Consider the following 19,879-nt stretch of genomic DNA (forward strand, 5'->3'; position numbering starts at 1 on the left):
GATGATACTATATATGATGATAGCGACCACTTCATTTTCAAATCGGTTGTGCATTGTTCGGCCCTATTACGTGGTTGGACGACCGCCAGTCATTTCAACCGCGTCTCGCTGCTAGCCCCGGCACCCAACCGGGTCTGGCGGTTCGCCGCGGCGGTCAACCGTCAAGGCAATTAACGGCAAATGCGTATGGGCCCTTATAGTGGATACATTAAGCAATTTTCAGTAATTTTTCATTGGAAAATATTTTATTCTTATATTATAAATGGTCGTCGAAAAGAAAATTTATTTTTATTTTTATGTTTTGCGGTGATCAAAATTGTGACTAACTGGATCGTTAAAAACGTCTTTGTATTTAGTTAAATAACAGCAATAGCTAGTGGTTGATTGGAGGATTTAAAACATATTTTTTGGAAAATGGCAAACAATTCAAGTTAATAATTCAAATTTTCACTAAAAATCTGTCGTTTTAGCCTATGAAACGGCAGTTTTTTGTTCGAAAAAAAAAGACCGAACAATTAGACTCAACATTTTATGTATTGAATACACATGCCAAATTTTAATAAGATCGGTTCAGTAGTTTTCGGTTAAACATGTCATTTGTAGGAAAACTCGTTTAAAGCTTCAACTGTTTACGATACGTATTGTTCTTTCAGTGAATTACATCCGGTTCGACTTAAAATTTCAAGGATGTATTTTCGGATAGTTATACTTAAAAAAAATGCAATAAAAAATCGATTTTTTCCAAATTGAGAAGTGGGGTTCTCACCTTAATTAACTCACCGCGAGCCCCAAAACAACTCTATTTAAGTATGGCTTTGGATGGAAGATTCAACAATATTTGAACAGAATGGCGACTATTGAAACGTTAGTTACGTTATACTTTCGTCAGGAGAAAGCAGGAACAGAAGAACATATCCTGGGGAACGGTGACGAAGCGAATACAAAAAAGCTCACACATCCGCATGAAAGGCATCTTCAATCAATGCATGGTCTTAAAATAACTTTGGTCTCTTTTCGTTTTCAGAATGAATTGCGCGATATGCTTAGTCACCGTTCAATGGCTAGCGAGGCCCCATACCCAATACAGCTTAAAATAAATGATCTGAGCAATTGTAAATGGAAAAGGACACCGATTCTGAAGGGTTAACAATTGTAAATGGTTTTTGAAAAATACATTTCAATCAACCGTTTTTCTGTATCAACTCACGGCAATTGTTTCTGCAACATATTGCCAGCGATTATGCTGAATTGCAACCATCCCATTGCAGCTGGGCCTCGCCGATCGCCCGATCTTCCGTCGTACAGTCGCTCGTCTTCGTCGTTTATTTATCTCATTTAGAATTATGGCCGCGCTTCCGCTCACCCACACTCAAGTGCGATCACACACGTGCGGTGTAATTTCACCGGCTCGCATGTGTGCAGAGCGCTCTGCAGCGTACACTTACCGCTCCGCGACACTGGCAACCCGCGCCAGGCGGCCGGGCCACAAAAAGGGGAGAAAAACAATTTCATTCATTGTCGCGTTCATTCTGAAGCCGCCGTGCGTCGTGTGGGAACGGGCGACCTGCGGATGTGTGCGTTCGTCGCACAGTGTGCATGTGGGTGATCGTCGCACGACGGCGGACACTGCTTTGGGGAAGAATGGGACCCTTTGCGGCGCTGCTCAGTTCCGCGGCCGCTTGCAGCTTGTTGCGCCGCGCTCTGCTGTGTGTGTGTGCGTGGTTTGCAGTGTGTTTTGTTGCCGTCGCGGTCCGAGTCGCTGCCGACGATAACGTCTTCCGTTCCGTCCGCAACATCTTGCACTGAGTTTGTTGGGTCGCGCGAGTTGAAAATCGTACGGCGAGCGGAGATCGTGTTTTTGTTTTGTGTCGTGTTTTTTCCTCACGTCTAATCTCGAGCGTGTTTTTTGGCCATTATAATCGATTCGCGTAATACATTCTGTGCCGCGAACCAGTCTTTGTGCTCATTATTAACTCGAAATCGAGCGCCCAATGCAGGGGAATTCGCAACGATCGTCGCGGGTGCAGTGTCTTCTTCTTGCCGCCTGAGAGCTTTCAACCGTCCGTGCTGAGTCCTGCGGGAGACCGACCCGAGTCAAGTGTGGGAAATCCCCGCAGCCAATAACATAACAATAGTGCGAAAATCCTTGACAATTAATTTGCAGAGCGGTCGGGCGAGTGGGACTGGAACTACCGTCATTCACACGAGCGGTCGTCTGTGCACTTAATCCGGATGTGGTCAAGAGTCTCGGCCCGAACGCACAGGTGCAGCCTTTTTTGTTGCAGCCGAGGAGCCGTCCTGGCCTTCCTCGCAGAACTCGCCGCTGCCGAATCGCATTAACCCTTTTCATTTGATTGTGATTTTGATATCGGGGCCTATTCATTGTGTTCACGGTTCGTTGTGCATAGAATTTTTATTGTTGTAATTTTTTATGATAATTATGTGGAAATTAATGAGTCAGAAACGAGGGCAGTGAAAACAAATTACACTTTTATTCGAATTGGCATTGTTATGGGGATCGCTTGTCATACCATTTAACGAAAATTGCTAATTGTTTTGGTAGATCTTGAAGCGTTTCTTCTGATCCTGCCCATTAGTCCCTTACCGGGTGCAATTTCAATGGGGAGACCAAACGGTGCAAACTTCCAATGGAATCCTCGCTATTTAGCATTGGATGTAGTTCTTATAAACCTGGGCTTCTGTGTTGATTCAGAAAAATGCATTGCAAAATGGCTCAAAGTATGAGGACGTCGGTACACCAGTCAATTTTTGATCAGCTAGAACGTTGATTTCTGTAAAGGACAAGGGTCAATCAATGATATACTTTCGCTTTGTTTGATGACATTTTACTATCTTTAGGTGAGCTTCATTATTCCTCGTTCGTAGAAGGGTCTGTCTCTATTAACGAAAACTGAAAAGGATGCTGATTTATCATCTCATTGAATTTCCTTCCTTCAAGGAGGAGATGAGTTCAAACTGTCCAATTGTCGGCAATGCACTTCAGAATTGATCGTTTTGTTCCTTGGTAGAAGCTAAAAAGTATCCCACCCTCACTACACAGGGATCATTACCACCATGTCAGGAAGTTCTGCTTTCGAAGCCGTTTTACTACCGTTTCCGTTGCAATTCTTGGAAACGGCTCACTTTTAATTACCAATTATCCTTTTTTTCTTGAGTTCGTGAGTCCAAATATCAAGTTTGTTATCGTACCTAAGCTTCTTTAGCTGCAAATAAGCCCTTTACGACTGACCTTTAATACTTCTGCAATGTCTTGCGTTGATAATTTTGTCGTCATCAATTTGGGTAGGCCGTATTGACCGGGGCCATCAAAACTCCCAGCTCGCGATTTCTTAAAGTTTTGGCATTGGCCTTTCTTGGGGCATTACCACCTTTACGGTGATTGTAAGAAGTTTACCTTCATGTAATATTTCATTGGCTCGCGTTCTTCGCTTTATGAGAGTAAAAGGGCAAAATATGGTTAAAATGGACTTTTTTGCCTTCTATTTTCAATTAGGCACGGGCCTCTTGGGAAGGCGGCGATTTTTTCGAGGATCTATGTGCAGGTCAAATCAACTACTCACAACGTGCACAACAACTTTGGGAGAAACTAAAAGGTAGTTTGAAAAAGTGAGAATATCTCTGCATTTGTAGATTGAACAGAATCGAAAACCTTCCAGGAAGATATTTTAGAAGAGCTGCCAGAGAATATTTCTTACTCCTTTCTTCAAATACATAATAACTGGAACAGAATTTTGCTTTATTGGCGATGCTACGCAATTGCGATAAGGATTAGATTCAAAGCTGTGTAAAAAATATAGTATGCCTCGCAAAACAGGATGAGCCTACATGGAAGGGTATTTTGCAAGCAGGGTACTCACGTAGGTTGTGAGTTGTGCTTTCCCGTCACATGAATGGCAGTTACGTTCCAATTCTAGTTTTTAGATCATAGCTACATAGGCAGCACTTTTGAGAGAAAATTGAGGCCCGGATGAAAAGTTAGCAAATAAACTCCGCCCGAGGTAAAAATTTACTGATCCGAGTATGCGCAGCTAAATACACCGTTCGAAAACACTATTCTTTTTTGTGATTTATCCAGAAACATCCTCGTCTTACATTTACCTAGGAACCAAAGGTTTTATATAACAATTGTTTCATATATGCCGTCTTGCTGTTGCTGTGTATATTTCTTGATCTTTTTATTGATGCTGGATGAAGGATCGACATTTTCCAGATTCCCATTTCCCAAAGTGAGATTTGGACTGATTAGTTTATCCGTTCGGTTTTGGGTTAAGATTTTCATTTCTGATTCATTGAATTTAGGTCAAAATAGCCGCATTTGTAAAGGTATTGGAGTCGGCTAATATTTTCTTGGTGATATATTTCAAGTCGTGGTTGAATAGCGTGAGGCCCACATCACCCTTGCACAGCTAAAGAAGTCAAATAAAGTAAAAAATAAAGAAAATGTCCGTTCTTGGCTAACATTAAATTGTAGACATACATTATTCCGAGAACCAAATTTTCCCCTCATCATCAGTAAGCTCTCAAGGTTTTCAAGTTTTCCGTATGGGTCCAACTTCTTAACGAGGTTTACTCACTTGATGACCTCTGCATTATATCATGTCAGGCGGTGTCCTCGTTCTACCGTATGTCTGGCCAATGCTGACTTTATATGTTGACGGTTTTTCTCCTTTGCTAATTCGGAGCTGTTTTATGTGCCCCATTAACCGGATGTGGACCAAACTTTTGGTTTGTCTTACGTAAAGCATATCACAGTCTGGGCGAGAGATTTTGTCCACCCCGCTCTTTTCTTTTTTTATTTTTTACCCTTGATGGATTGTACCGATGTACCTAATAAGAAGCGTCTGCTGGTTGAAGCAATCTACAATTGGCCGTTTTCGGAATTTATTTTTCATGTTATGTGTTATCAGGAAGTTAGTCTTCTTTTTTTTAGACTTTGTCCCTTTCACAAGCGGGTTCGGCTCGCCGTTATCGGTTGCGCCATTTTATTTTATTAAACGCCTGATCTGCATGCAGTCGTGAGGTCTTCAAATCACCATCCAGTGTATAAGGCCACCGTTGTTTCGGCCGGTCTTTTGGTTGCTGACCTGATGTTCACACCAATCTTGCCGAGTGAATTCTCTTTAGCACGAGTTATATGACCCCCCATTTTTCACGATCGGTGCAACCTCAGAGCGATCGCGAATATCCTCATTTTTGATGTGATCAAAGTGTATCACGCCACTGGCCCAATGGTTATGGTTTAGATTTGAGACGTTCGTTGATACGTCGATCACAAAGAACGCCAGTTGTAGACCGCGACTTCAACCAGGTTGCGCCAATGTGTGAAACAATTTGATAACGCAGTTTCTCCATTGGCTGATAGCAATGGCCCAGGATATTTAAATGGCTCAGTTCTGGTCAGGCCAGTGCCATTGACAGTGATAGTGCCCGTTTCATTGGAATCGGTCGTCAAAAGTTCAGTTTTGTTCATATTGAATCTGAGACCGTGCTCCATGAGATCATTTCATTCCATTCATTCAAGCTGCTTGAGATCAGTTTTGCTACTAGATGTCAGGAAAACAGCAGTTGTATAAAGCAGTGTATAGGGCGTTGGACTTTGGATGTCCCATGTGACAGTGCCCATTACAAAAGAAATGATGAACACCGACAGAGACGAGAAGCGATTTTGATATTACTTTTCGGAGCATGGTAGTGAAATTTAACCCATCACACGAGTTCCTCTGGTACTAGGTGTTGTCATAGAGCATACCAGATTAGTTCATGTGGCACACGCTCAAAAACTTTCTCCAGATCTAGAAATGCAATGTAAAGAGGGCGATGTTTCTCATGGTGTTTCTCCATTTATCCGGCTTCATGCCCTTCTTTCTAAGGAATGTGAAATGTTGTAGTCTTGAAGTTTGGCGCATTTTTTCAATTCTTTGTATAATTATGTATGTTTCCACTTTTTTCTTGCTGCATCGAGGGTTCAATTTATTTGTCTCCTCTTCTTATTGAGCGGGTTTGTGACTATCTCATGGATTATAAAATTGTGATGAAAACATGGTTTGGAGGGAATGAAATGGTTCGATGAGTTCAAGGTGGCTTTCTATAGGTGTTGAATTCAAACTGTCCATTCTTCCGGATTGATTTTTAATTTAGCGGGTCGGACAGAGTAGTTAAGTTTAAGAATCTTATTTCGCTGAACATCGTCATAAACTTTTATTGTTTCATCGTGTTGGTCTTTGGATAAAATGTTTATAGATTTTGGTTTGTCTTTCGATGGCTTTGTGGCAGTCCACACGAGAAACTATCCATTGGGTTTTCTTCTGGATTTGTATCTATTACTTTATTGATTATTTTGATTTCGTCATCCTGACAATTAACTCGTTTACTGTTAGATTCGTTAGCGGGGTTCACTTCTGAATTTTTTTGTTTTTAAATTGGGTGAGTCTTGAGTCCCCGTCCACTTGATGACGAACCCGACCAAATGGGAAAAACTGTCTTTTTCCATTTTCTAGTAGATCCCTTATTTTAGACAAAACAAACATTTTTTAAAAAACCATAAATGACGGTGTCGTTCAGGGTAGATACAGCTAATCAGACGCTTACTCACCTCGGCGATCTTCCACCTTGAATGTTCTGATTGGGTAGGTTCAAATTCTTTGATCCATATTCTAGTCAAACTGGGAGTTGATAGCCGTACCAGAGTCGCTATTTTTGCAATAACTTATGTACATTCCTCGTAGGTGACAAAATTTGCAAGAATTGAGCTACTTATTCTCGCCCTGCACACCGTTCTAGTATATCGTTAGAACACCAAAGCGTTTTCAAATTCGCAAACTGTCTATTGAGGAGGCTTAAAATATACTCAAAGAACTATTTGCTGACTGTAATTATATATCTATGATCACGACATGGGGGTTATTCTAGCGTTCAACACGTAAAACAGGGTATATTTTGAAAGCTTTAAAAAAGGAAACTCAACTAAACGATTTAAAAACCTGCATTGAGTTCTTAAAATTAAAATTTCATACTTACAAAAGATAGAAAAAGTGGCGAATGCAATATCCACATATTGCATCGTGGGAACAAAAAGAGAGTGAATTGCCCGGGGTATTACACAGGTTTTCCAAGTCACCGGTAACCAATTCAATAACAGTATTTCTTTAGTTTTGGAGAAAATCTACTGCACGCACCTAAAAGTCCTAAAACCTAAATTTGGTCATACATTTTGAATTTTGGCAATTTTTTGTTTAATTTGCGAAGGGTTCTCTATTTTGTACGAATACAGTTATTCTTGAATGGATTATCTACTAAAATATGTAAAAAAAATCGTAGAAAAAATTTACTTTTAACATTAGAGTAAACCCTTAAGGCCACGAAAGTCCACAGTGCTTCCGGTCGTCTGTTGTATTGAAAACACCATACAAGCCGGACGGCAGCGTCAGTTCAACTCTGGCTGTGAAAGACGATGGGACGTAAATTTGTATCGGAGGATTTATTAACAATATTTTCCAGCTTTGAAGATGCGTATGCAATTCTCGCTCATTGCCTAGACGGCCTGTGCATCAACCGTCAACTGGGCGCATTAACCTACACGTACTGGATCGTTTTATCTCCGCCCGATGACCAAATTGATTTTCAATCGATTACCGGTCCAAGCTGGCAGGCCAGCTGGATCCCACGCAAGTTCCGGCTACCGACTAAATGTGGACTGTTCAGACTTAACTGACATGACGCCTGAACGTATATGGCAGGCATTAGTAAAAGGGGAGTTCAATCTGTTTCATACTAGGGGTGTACCAGCAATTGGGGTGTCAGCAGCATTGATAAACCCTGGTAGAAAAAGCTGGAAACAAACTTCTCATAAGGACAAGTGGCAGAGCCTAAATGTTGCTGGAACCAGAAACACGTTTTCTGTCAGAATCAAACAAACGTACTGTAAAATTTATCCCGCCGAAAAGCAGAACGACCTACAGGCTTACCAACGGGGATTTCAGATGTTTGGAGAAGAATGCTTTGTAGGAGCAACTATATGCAGTCTAGGAAAGGCTTCCTAAAGGTGACATCGTGATTGTGATGGGGGACCTGCATCTATTCATTTATGTGATGGGGAGGCATAGTTTTGGTGACCGTAACCGTTACGGTGTAAGGTTTGTAGATTCCCTCTTCAATCGATCTAGCTCTCAAGATTACACATTGAATAATTAGTGGGAAGTCTGGCTTAAAAATCTCAGCAAGATCAATTCTTTGGTTTCTTTCTGATGATCGGGGAAGTCTCTTAACGAAGGAGTGTAATTGATTGGTAATTATCTGTTATGAAGCATGGGGGTGGATAGCCTAATTCGAAACAAGTAGTCAAAAACTGGTTACTTAGATATGAGGCTGTATCAGAAAATTTTCAAAAGGTTGAGAAATCTTTTTAAATAATATTATTTTCAGAAAAACTATTCAAAAAAATCCATTTATATTTGATCGACCCAGGGATGCTGGGAGCGAGCCAAGCAAAAATTTAGCAACTCCTGGTATGAAGTCCTTGTAAGAATTTTTTCAAGCGTTTTGGCTAAGTCTGATCTGATCATGAGATGAGTAAAACTTTAATAATAAATAGTATGAGATATAAAAACTTTGTTTTTATGTCTTGCGTTTGACATCTTTCTCCCGATGTTCATGAAAGATCCGTTCATATTTATCTTGTGTTTTTTCCACTACTACTATATCTACTACTATATATCGTGAGACTGAAGCAAACTTAGAACACCAACGACATATCTATGTGTAAAGAATATAATAATGCAATACCATATTCAAACATCACCTTTAATTACCCTAACCTATATTACCGACATCATATACATATTACACTCGGTAGCCGATAATACCTACCTATCAGTAGAAACATTTTGTCCCTGTGCTTGTCACATTCATGCCGTAAGATGTATGGAAGCGCCAAGAAGGCAATGAATAGGTGAATTAACTTTCTTGCATGGAAAATAAGGAAAAAAGTAAAAAATCCCATATACCGTAGTAAGATTTTTTTCACAAAATCATAATTTTCACGAACGAGAAATATCACCCGGTGATATTTGGTAATGTTTTAGGATGTGGGACGGAGATTACAAAACATTACTTATCATAAAAATAATGTCATGATCACTTCTCTGTGGTGGGTGGGTGGTGATGCGGTGATATTAGCGGTGGCATGGTGGCGGTATTGTGCACTTTAAAATGACATCACTTTTGTGATATTACATGCGTAACCTCTTTTAGAAAATCGAAGTTACACTACATTGACCAAGACTGATTTCTGGTTCTCTCAGGGCTCATTAAATCTGCTGTTGATGATAGATCCTACTTTAACTGTCTCGCTGGGGCTTTTATTGTTATGTTTACTTGACTATCATTTATTTGTGACTTCCACGGAAGATTCCATTGCTCTTATATATATATATATATATGGTTGCTGTTCACCCCTTGGTGGGGTATGGCGCATCAACCACATCGCGCCATGGCTCGTGGTTCGCTGAAATACGCTTCAACTACCCCGGGGCTTCCCGAGATGCTTGCACTTCCCCTCTACTGTTCTACCCTAAGTGCTCTGGGGCGATCCATCCGTTGGTCATGTTGGTAGAGTGGGTTCCACTGTATGGCGTAGCCAGCAATGCAATTTCTTGCCTTCCTTCGTCGTTTGGACCAGTTGTAAGAAGATGTAACATGCAAATCTGAGTTTGAAAGGGATAAAAAATTAAGTTTGGAGTGCATAGTAGAAAAAATCAAAGTTCGCTATTAGTTCTTTTTTTTTGTGTCACAAAACATTACGTATCTATTTATTCAAATTAATTCATCTTTCATTCTGATATGAGTTTGGCATTGAATCATTCATGTGTTTTATATTCCATTTGTAACAGCGCAGAAAAGGCATACACAACTGTGAACAACTGAAACAGTTTGGACCAACTTTTTAATTGCTTTCATTAAAAACTGCATCGCTGGATGTAAAATGGGCATGGTTTGGGTAGCGATGGTTGGTTAGCGATGCACCCAATTATACATAAGTTTTCTGGTCTCTTATTCTTTTGAGTTAACTTGCTATTTCGCTCAAATAAAATCACTGCAAAATTTTGCGGTCCCAGAATCTTGATACTGATTTGATTCATCAAATTTAATTGTACTTTTGAGTAGAAGGAGTTTGGAAAGCCAAGTCTCTCCTATATAGCTCCAATGAAGCTAGTTTATTGGGTATAATTTGTTTGGCAGGGTGTGTGTACTCCCACTCTAACCGTAGCAACTTTGTTCTTCTGTTTTAATTTGGCGTAATTCTAATTTATAGCAATAGAGAGTAAAACGTTCTGAACATTTAATTGCGGATTGCGCTAACCTCTATCCACAATTTATCCAAGAGCACAATAGTCCCACTAGAAGCTTCATCCAACTATCTATCTAAACTTTATGACGGTTCTTAAACCATCGAATTGAGCCAATTAAAACCATTTATTATCGAGTTGATGACAAGTAGGAGTGCGCGTTTTCCTCCAGCATTCTGAGTTCAACGCAAATTTAATGGACCATCAACAATAGATAACAAAAAGGGGTTCGAGTGGGTCTCAATTGAGGCGGCACCCGTTCAGCGATAACAACAAAATCAATAAACAAACACAATACATAAATCACAAGAAGCCATCATCATCCTTCACTAATCAAATCATTCAAATCAATTTTGATCTCAAATGAGAAACTTGAGGCAACAAACAATCGCCGCTGACAGAAAGGGTCACGACATGATGACATTCTGGGTCAAACAGCTGTTGCTGTCGTTTTATTGCTGGAGCATTCGCCAAGTTGATGAAGTAGTCGCAGAGCTACTTAGCGGCGGCCGCGATCTTAGTAGTTGGGTCGCGGGTTCAAGTGAGAGGTTGGATTTGTTGTTGTCCAGTGATTTAAATCATTAGGAGTGAAAGAGCTCCTGCACTGGATTAACTGTGCGAGGGAATTGATCGAGGAGGTGGGCAGGGGAAAGGGTAGAGTGTTTGTTAATCGTCCATCGTTTAGATTAGATCAAGTTATTGTGGGCTGAATGGCATTATGACAAATGATATTTTAATTGAATCATCTACGTTTTTTCCTTCGGTGCTGCTAACAAGGGATTTGAATGACAAGTGTGGGTTTTGGAATTTCGGGGTAGTAATAAGTGTAGTAAAGCATTTCTTGGGCACAGTTTTACGTAGGGAATCTGGTATTTTTGGAACTTGAATGTAGCTAAAAATTGCGTTACTATCGAAATAAGAAAAGGAATCAGATATATCGAAAAATTCATTTCTATTTCTGTTACTACCCCCTTCTAATTGAATCAAGATATATGGATTTGATTCACTTCAATTAATATGTCAAAATCAAACCATTTTATAGCAAATAAATTCGCAAAACAATCAAGATCCCTCCATCGAAATGTTCACACTTTAATTCTAGGAAAATTTCTTAGGACATTTCACCTATACACAAAAACTTAATAAATACCATCGGAAATTGCATATTTTCAATAATTCCATGACGATTTCTTTTGCTATCGGGCGGCTTGGAGACGATATCGTTGAAGGGAAAATCAATTTAAAATATATTTCTCAAGTGGTATATTTTCTTATTTTTGTTTCTTATCTTGTTTTGGTTCTGCATCGTGGTGGTAGCTGGGCTGGTTTGGTGGCTTATCCAATTATCGAATACGGGAGAAAATTCGTTTCTTAAAAGAATTTCCGTTCGGTTGGTTATCGACAATTTAATGCCAATTTTTGCTCCTAAGTGAAATTGCAAGTGAGAAGGAGGTTATGATACGATACTGGAAAATTTTATGTTGTAAAAAGTGATAGCTACAGGAATCAGATTAAATTTGGGATCGTTGCAGAAAGTGAATAAGATGTTGTAGTTGACATATTCTTTAGATAATTTTCTTTTCGCTAATCTTCAATGTATAACATCAAACAAGTTGTTGCTCGATGTAGCCAAGCTAGAATCTCGTAAGCGGAATCTAATCCTGATCTTTTATCAGAAAAACCAACGACGGTTTCGTCCAGAGCAGAAGCAACTCATCAGATATTTTCCAATCTGTCTTGGGAGCAGCGTGGCCGAAAGTTGTTAACAGGTGGTGTTTGCTTCCCTATATATATTCACAAACACAACAGGATGAGAAACCGCTGAATCATTAGCTCCTAAACACAAATTCGCTCTGGTTAGCTTAAGTGGTTTTCTTATCTGTCACTTGGTGGGAAAGTGAGATCTGCAAAACTCATAACATGCAATGAGTGGCGTGATTTTGTACTGAGTCAAAGAGTTCACTTTTCATACATGTGGGATGTGTATGACTGTCGTGGATCCCCAGTTTCCGTCGTTTCTTGAAGTGTGATCTATCCTTTACCATTTCCGCCTTTTGGTCAACACATAATCACGTCCGCTGCCGAAGTTTTTTATTGGAAATTGTGGCAGGCTACAATACCCGGTGACATGATTCAGATAGGCTTGAAGCATGTTTTATCTTCAGTCCGGCTATGCTTGCCCCCTTCTCCAAATCTAGAGCCATTTGACCAAAGGGGGTCGGGGTCGGTGAGAGAGCAGGTAGATGTCATCATCGTGGTCGAGGTGTTTGGTGCAACATGTCATGGTTCATGGAACCTCACTGACAACAAAAAAAATTTATATCGCTACCCTGGCGGCCTTCGGTTTTGGGTCTTAAATTTCCCGAAGATTTTACCTCAGTACAACACGTGACATAATCCACCATCCTATGGCGGTCTGATAACATCTATTAGTTTTTCTGGAATTCGTAGTGCACTCCAGATACGTTCGCCTTTCACATTGTCGAAAGTCGTATCAAAATCGATGAAGAGTAGGTGAAGTGGAGCTCTAAACTGCGCACAATGTTATTCTGCAGGATTCAATACGGAAACTAGCCCGATCGCTGTCGATTAAGCTTTTAACATCTCGCTCCTGACCTAGGCGTCAGCGTTAATGACACATGATATGATACAGTATAATAATAATAATCGTTGGCGCAATAATCTAGTTGGATCAGGGCCTTGAAGTGTGTTAGAGCACTTCATTCAACACCGTAACGGTACACTACAGTACACTGTAGGAGGCAATGTGTGCGCTCGCTCGAGATTATTACCCTGATTTGATTCAGGTACTCATTCACAGCTGAGTCGACTGATATCCGACGTCAAATCAGTATACAAATCCCACTGCTATCAGTGAGATTTGAACCGCGACTTTCCGTACCGCTCTAACCACTCAGCTATTCGGTGTAGGGTTCTGAAATCGGCTTCTTCTTCCCTGAACAGCATAATAGTAAATTTTCTCTTATCATGCACGCTATGTTGCACTTCTCGAGATTTCACATAGTATCGGAACACGAAGGCGTCACTTTTGCTACCATTCAACAATCAACTGAGTTTTCAATCCCTCACGCTCAATCATCTGCTTTCATGCTTTCTCAGTTAGCCAGATTTTATGACACCCCTTCAGGACGTTGCCGATAATCTGAGTAGCACCAAAGGAAGGAGCTTTTAGAACCGGTACCCCAATGCTCATCCATTGTCGAATTTCAGCTAGATCTGGCAAGCGACCGGTGTTAAATTTGGGGAGTCGGGGAGTTCTCCAACCCCAGATGATGATCTCTTTCTATTCCGATGTCAGTTTCCTTTTTGTTATGCACAGTTAGAAAATACCTTCTAAATTTACTGCTATCTCAGTGGGGTATTATATTAGTAAGGCCTTCCTGCTCCCTGAGACTCGTAGTTCCTCCTTTTTTAACATCATGAATGAGCCGACTAAGCTTGGAATAGTATCTGGCGAAATTTAAGTAATGTAAATCTTCGTTGCATTTGCCTAGGAAGCATTTTTGAAGTCTGCGTGAAAACATCGTCACCCCTTCTCAATAAAATTTGTGCCAGTATTCTCCAAATAGGCATTCGCACCAGCTTTGCAGAGAGAAATATTTTTGATGGAAATAAAAAGGATTAGGTTATCCACGTATTGTATAATTTTGATGGGATTAAGGTTAGGACTCGATTTAGGAACAAGGAACTGGGAAAATTGAATAGCTGAAAGGATTGAACCCCCTGGCTATGGTGGTGTTCGTCGCTATTGACTTGGGATTTCGCCCCATCCAGAAAGCTGAGAATTAGCTCGGAATGGAATGGAAGGGATTCAGAAAACTTCAAAGCCATTCACAGTCGAAAGATTTTCTAAGCTCTAGGAGAAAGGCTATGGTTGATGTCTTCCCGTTGATATCGTGAAGAATGTCCGTTTTAAGGATTAGAAATACATGGTCAGCTGAGTGTTTAGGTCGGTTGGCGAATTGAAAGTCGGTAACTGTGCAGTTGCAGTCACCATGCTTTTCGATAGTAGACTTAATTGCCCGCTCGAACTTCCTCGCATGTAGCTATCGGGATGTATAGAGTTTTCGTTTTTTGGGGGAAATTATGCGAGCACTTTTCCAATCAGTGGAGAAATGTGGCTGAAGTTAATAATTACGGAAAGTGACATGAAAATGTTTGGACGATGTGTGAGAAAATGGATAGGTGGGATATTCTCCCGATAATGCGGGTAGTTGAGAGGATATGTATAGGATAGGATCAAGTGGAGTCGAAAAATTGATTCGCTGACTTCGGTTTTCAAACTTTGGTCACATTTTTGCAAGGTGTGGTGGTGCGATTGGAGCAAATGGCTTATGATGTTCGCTTTTTCAGGTGGGGAGATATTTTGAAGTAGGCTATTGGTTTGATGTATTGTTTTGCTGCGCCGAGGGCAAGTTTTTCTGATTTTCCTGTGTTAGGTTCAATTCGATGTTGTTCAATGAGTTTAGAAGACTGTGGACAATGTCTACTGCCTGTCCGCTAGAGAGTCTATATAATTTATTTTTATATTCATGGAATGAGACTACGATAGTTGAAGAAAGGGCGGACTAGCTCCCCCGTCTTAGGGAACTTTTAGGTCGTAAGTTTACTGAAGGAGAGAGGGGAAAGGAGAAAGAATTTTTAGTTGAAGAAATCGTTTGCCATCCGGTCTTTCCACCGGTCCAGCAACATTTTCTTCACAACAGGAAGAATTCGAACATAGTTGGCAGTATGGCTCTATCGGTCAGCACTCCTCAGTATCTTTCTAATAATGTTATCCAGAGAGAGCTTCCCCGTGTCTTCATATAGTTGTTGACATATCCTATCTCAGCTTCTCCAGAAAAAAATAATCTGATCCGCGGCGTTCACCACTCCATTGCAGAACACAGTCAGAGGATGGCGTCTTCCCAATCTTGGGCATGTAAAGCTGAAAACTTGGATGCTCTTGACTCATTTTACTAAACGAATTAGCTCCCATTTAGGATATGTTGCTTCCGTTTAGTCTTCTCACTTGCACTTGTGGATAGTTTTACGTTTTTAAGCAAGAAGGGCAACGTTGTTCTCTTCCGTGATTAGCATTAAAACCGGTTCTGAGACAGTGCGGTAAGCAATGGTACCCTTAAAGTTCTCCATCTCTACACTTGGCTAAGGCATTGTAGACCAGAAAGGACTGTGTTGAATTTATAAGACGAGATCTCTGGCGAAATGTAGGACCTCGAGTGTTTGTCATTAGCCGATTTAAAGCAAGAACTTCAGCTACATTTGTCCGCTACCGCTTTAATTTGCTCGGAAAAGCTCATATGCGGGTCGAAGTCAATTCAAGGTACTTAACTATTGGCTTTTGACCCTATAATAAACTTGCCGATCAATATGGGACGCAGGGTCGGGATTCTTTTCTTAGTTAAGACGACCATTACGGTTTTTTCCTGTGCAAGGCTGAAACCATGAACATTCATCCATCTGCTTATTCGTCGGATCCATATGCCCAATCTACTTTGTATCTGTTCAACAGTGCTCCCGGTAACAAGTATTGCAACATCATCTATATAACCGGGAAAACGGGACTCTTCTGGTATGTCGGGTCTTAGCAGACTTTCAACAGCGTGCCTTGGTGATAAGTTCCCATCAAAATGTATCGCTTGAATGAGTCTACTCCTTTCACTTCTCGTGCACTTTCCAGGCAGTGTTAAACATTCACAGTGGCCGGTATGCAGACGGCATCTCAGGTCCTTTTCACCCTTCGTTGATCAGTGCAAAGCTCGCTATTTTCCAACGACAAGGAAAAATGGCCTCCTTCAGGCATACGTTGAGCGCACTGAGCAGTAGATCTGGCTGATGGTGGAACACCAGCTTATATACCTCTGTTGGTATTTCATCACGACCTGGCGCCTTTTTGTTTGTCAAAGAGAAGACTACCTCTTCAAGCTGTTTCATTGCGAAAAGTAGGCAATCCTCTCTGTTGCTATCAATCCATGAAATATTTAGGAATAATTCCCTTACAATGTCGTCCATCTGTTCATTACTAAGATAGGATGGACACTCACAGTAATGTTACTACTGCTCTTGATGAGAAACGAGCGATAATAATAAATATTGAAGGTTTGCGGTAAGGGCTGAGCTACATTGGGATAGGTTCATGCTGGGGTGAGCATTTATTAGAAACCCCGTTTTGGTGCGACTATGCATCCAACCTAGACAGATGTTTGGCGTTGAGGTCTCTATTTATTGTTAGGTACCAAGCTTTACCTTGTGCTCTTGGTTGTTCCCTAGTTGGGACTAGTTTGGGGAGTAAACAGCGACAACGAAAAACGAAGCTATTGGACCAGGTTTTGAGTCCGGGCATGGAGAAGCTGATATCATCGGCTTTCATATCGTCAAATGTCAATCACAATTGAAATTCATAACGTTAAAGTTTATATGGAATATATATAATCGGTTAGGTTTGCACGCTAAATCTAATTCTTCAGTTCAAATTTCACCCGTAACTATTTTTTTTCTTAATTCTTCATTACGTAAATGGATGTGGATGACTCGCATAAATAGTTTACATGATGCGATACGACAAAGATTAGTAATCATTAGATTTCTTATGTCAATTACAGATAAGAGCCAATAAAAACATGCTGGCTAAGGAATAATAACAATTTCAATGCAAATCTAATCTTTTTATAGAAAAGGAAATTGATGCTTAAAAATTGGCACATATTTTTTTTCTAAGCACTACTAGACTATATGTCGACTTGAATTCAATACTACTTTTCACCGAATCGCGGAAAAGCTAATCTGGCAAATTTTTTGCTAGTTATTCGGTTCCAAATAATTTCGTTTCAATTTCCTTTATTAGCTGATATCTTTCCACTGAATCACGTCTCCCCTATGGTCCCACTATTGAGCTGCCTAAAGCTGTGTAACCGATAACTAGATCTTGAACTGTCTGATAATAATTGTCTATAAAATAATTGCTAATTATTATATATGTATATTCTGTTGAAAATCATTATTATCACGCTAACTTCCGCCGCTACGTTCGTTCATATTTTATGATAGGCACTACTGAAAATTCTCAAGAAGTGGAAATCTTATCAGAATCACCTTGTTTGATATCCACTATCTCAGGAAAACAGCAATCTAAAATAAAGCATTTTCCGAGAATAGAGTAGCAAAAAATATGTTTGATTAGAAAGAAATGCTCTATTACGTGAGTTCGTGCAGCGACCTACCTCTTCACATTTAGATCTAATTGCGGAAGGTGGACAAGGTTTCTCTTATCTGAACGCTTCATTCATAATTTCCACAACACGGCAGTTTTCATGAATGAATGTGTCCTTGACGTGAACACATTCAAGAGTTATTTTAGTCTGACCTAATGCCTTACGCCATTGACTTCTACCACACTAATCCCTTTACCTGAGGGTCCTGGACATTCAAAAGAACATCTACAATGGGCTTAAGATTTAGAAGTGAAACGTATCGTAAAAAGAGCAATACGCAAGAGACTAAATGCACTTAAGTGGCATTTGAATGGAAATTTTGTAATAATGCATGTCAGGACTAGGAACAGTCAACAGCCAAATATGTTGGATATTCATAGGAGGTAGAAAAAAAAGTGCATTCGGAGGGCAATAAATACCTCGGTCAATTTATTTGTGGAATCCTTTTGACATTCTTTAAATAGTAGTTAATAGTGTTTAGTTTTGAAAAGAATGATAGGCAAGGGGAGGAGACATGGAATGCTTTATATGAGGAGCGGATTATCTACCAGCAAATGAATAATATCTGACTGAAGTTCGCAAAAGTTTATTTAAAAATTTCATTTTGATTAGAATCCATTTGACTGAGAGCTGATAATTGACGTATCTAAGCAACAAATTTTAAATCTATGAATAAATCCAATGTTTCAGACAGTATCGCTTTTCACACAGTGTTTATGTATATTTTTCCTGAAATTTCAATGGCTATCGCCGGGGTTTACCCCTGGGAAATTCCAACAATTTTTTCATTCATTCAAGAATTATCTCCGTATTTAAGACTACTCAAACCTTACAATCTTATCGTGATAAAGTCCACAATTTCATTCATAACTAGAAGTACAGCACACAGCGGTGAGTAGATACCGGCTTGAGATTGGGTTATCTTTAATTAACAATTTCCGTACAAAACTAAAAAACAAGCGTAGAATCGTAATCAGACATACACACCACAGGTATTATTCATCTTCTTCATGGCTGATAAATCTGATGCAGAATAGTGCGAGAAAGTGAGTTTAATTTACAATACAATGGTGGTGTACGTGCCTTACCTGTATTTGTGCGTAATTTTAATATGTGCAATTTTGTAATTATTTGTCGACATTGTTTTGAAACACAACAGATGATGTCATCCGAATGTGTATTCTAGATAATTTTTCTATTTCTGCTTTGAAAACTAACTAAAAATTGCAGGTGGAAAGTTTACCAGACTAGACAGTGTTTGCTATTGTATTACTAGAAAATTGGTGTCTGAAATAGTTTCAAAATTTATTTTTAACTTTTAGAGACACTAAATTAGACTCAGCAAATACAAAACTTATCTTAAACTCAGTTTTATGGTATTGTTAGTTGTGAATATATCATTAGAATCCAATTAACGCATCACATCGCTAGATAAAATGAAACCAATTTGTCTCTTCTGATATCATCTTTCTGGAGTGAAACTCTTTTTAGCTGACACTTCTTCAATTCATTTCAACATTTTATGAATTCTGCAAATATTGTCATTTGATATTATCTTAGTTCATTAACCACGTAAAACCATAGGCGATAGGTAGTTTCAGCTTGCAAGCTCCTATCCTTTTATAAATAATTTACGGCCTATGAAAAAACTAACAAGTTCTATTTGATAAAATGGAAAAAAGCGAGATTGCAACAAAATATGAGGATACTCTGCTTTTATTTGATATCTTCTCCCAAAGGTATTGAAGTGTGCGCTTGGCTTTCGAAACTTGCGTGAAAAGATCTCGGGTGTCATCATGGGTAGGTCAGCATTATTCTGGGTTAAGGGGGAAATGAAATTTTTTCATAATTTCAGAAAAAGTTGTGCATGTTTCCAGAGAATAGCCTTCTAGAAATAAATATAGATATTAGGAAGAGCTGACCATCATTTATCCTTTGTCTAAGAATTAGTGATTAGGACAGGGAATATAGAGCTTGATCATTTTTGAAGAATATCGATTTGAGTAAAGCTTGAATCTCTGCTTCATTTTATGGTTGACAATGACAGATTGCTACCATTTAAATATGTAGGAACTTCTTTATATAATTAACGGTATATCTTACCTTGCTTTGCAGTTTAATAAAAATTAGGTCAAATAAAGATAGATGTTTCAAACGCATGGTAGGTTCCAGGAATGCCAACTGCGCCCCGACCAAAACTGCGCGCAGTAGATCCACTTAGAAATATCTAAGGTTATCAGGATGGTTCTGTTTATCGAACGTCGTTTTTGGTAAATTGTCTCA

The 19,879-nt window shown here is 39.6% G+C and overlaps 1 protein-coding gene across 4 annotated transcripts in view; it reads left to right on the top strand.

The window, feature by feature from the left end:
* LOC119656637 (ETS-like protein pointed) overlaps positions 1-19,879 on the top strand; it is a 320,431-nt gene that overhangs the window by 189,024 nt on the left and 111,528 nt on the right. The window contains exon 1 of one of the 4 annotated variants that reach the window (XM_038063078.1): positions 1,546-2,264. The exons of 1 other annotated variant lie outside the window; for it this stretch is intronic. The gene's annotated coding sequence lies outside the window, so the exon portion shown is untranslated. Of the gene's footprint in view, positions 1-1,545; positions 2,265-2,378; positions 2,394-19,879 lie in introns of those variants that run through there. 2 more of the 4 variants (XM_038063079.1, XM_038063080.1) reach the window with 2 other exon arrangements.

Source organism: Hermetia illucens, chromosome 5, assembly GCF_905115235.1.
Source record: "Hermetia illucens chromosome 5, iHerIll2.2.curated.20191125, whole genome shotgun sequence".
NCBI classification, from domain to species: domain Eukaryota; kingdom Metazoa; phylum Arthropoda; class Insecta; order Diptera; family Stratiomyidae; genus Hermetia; species Hermetia illucens.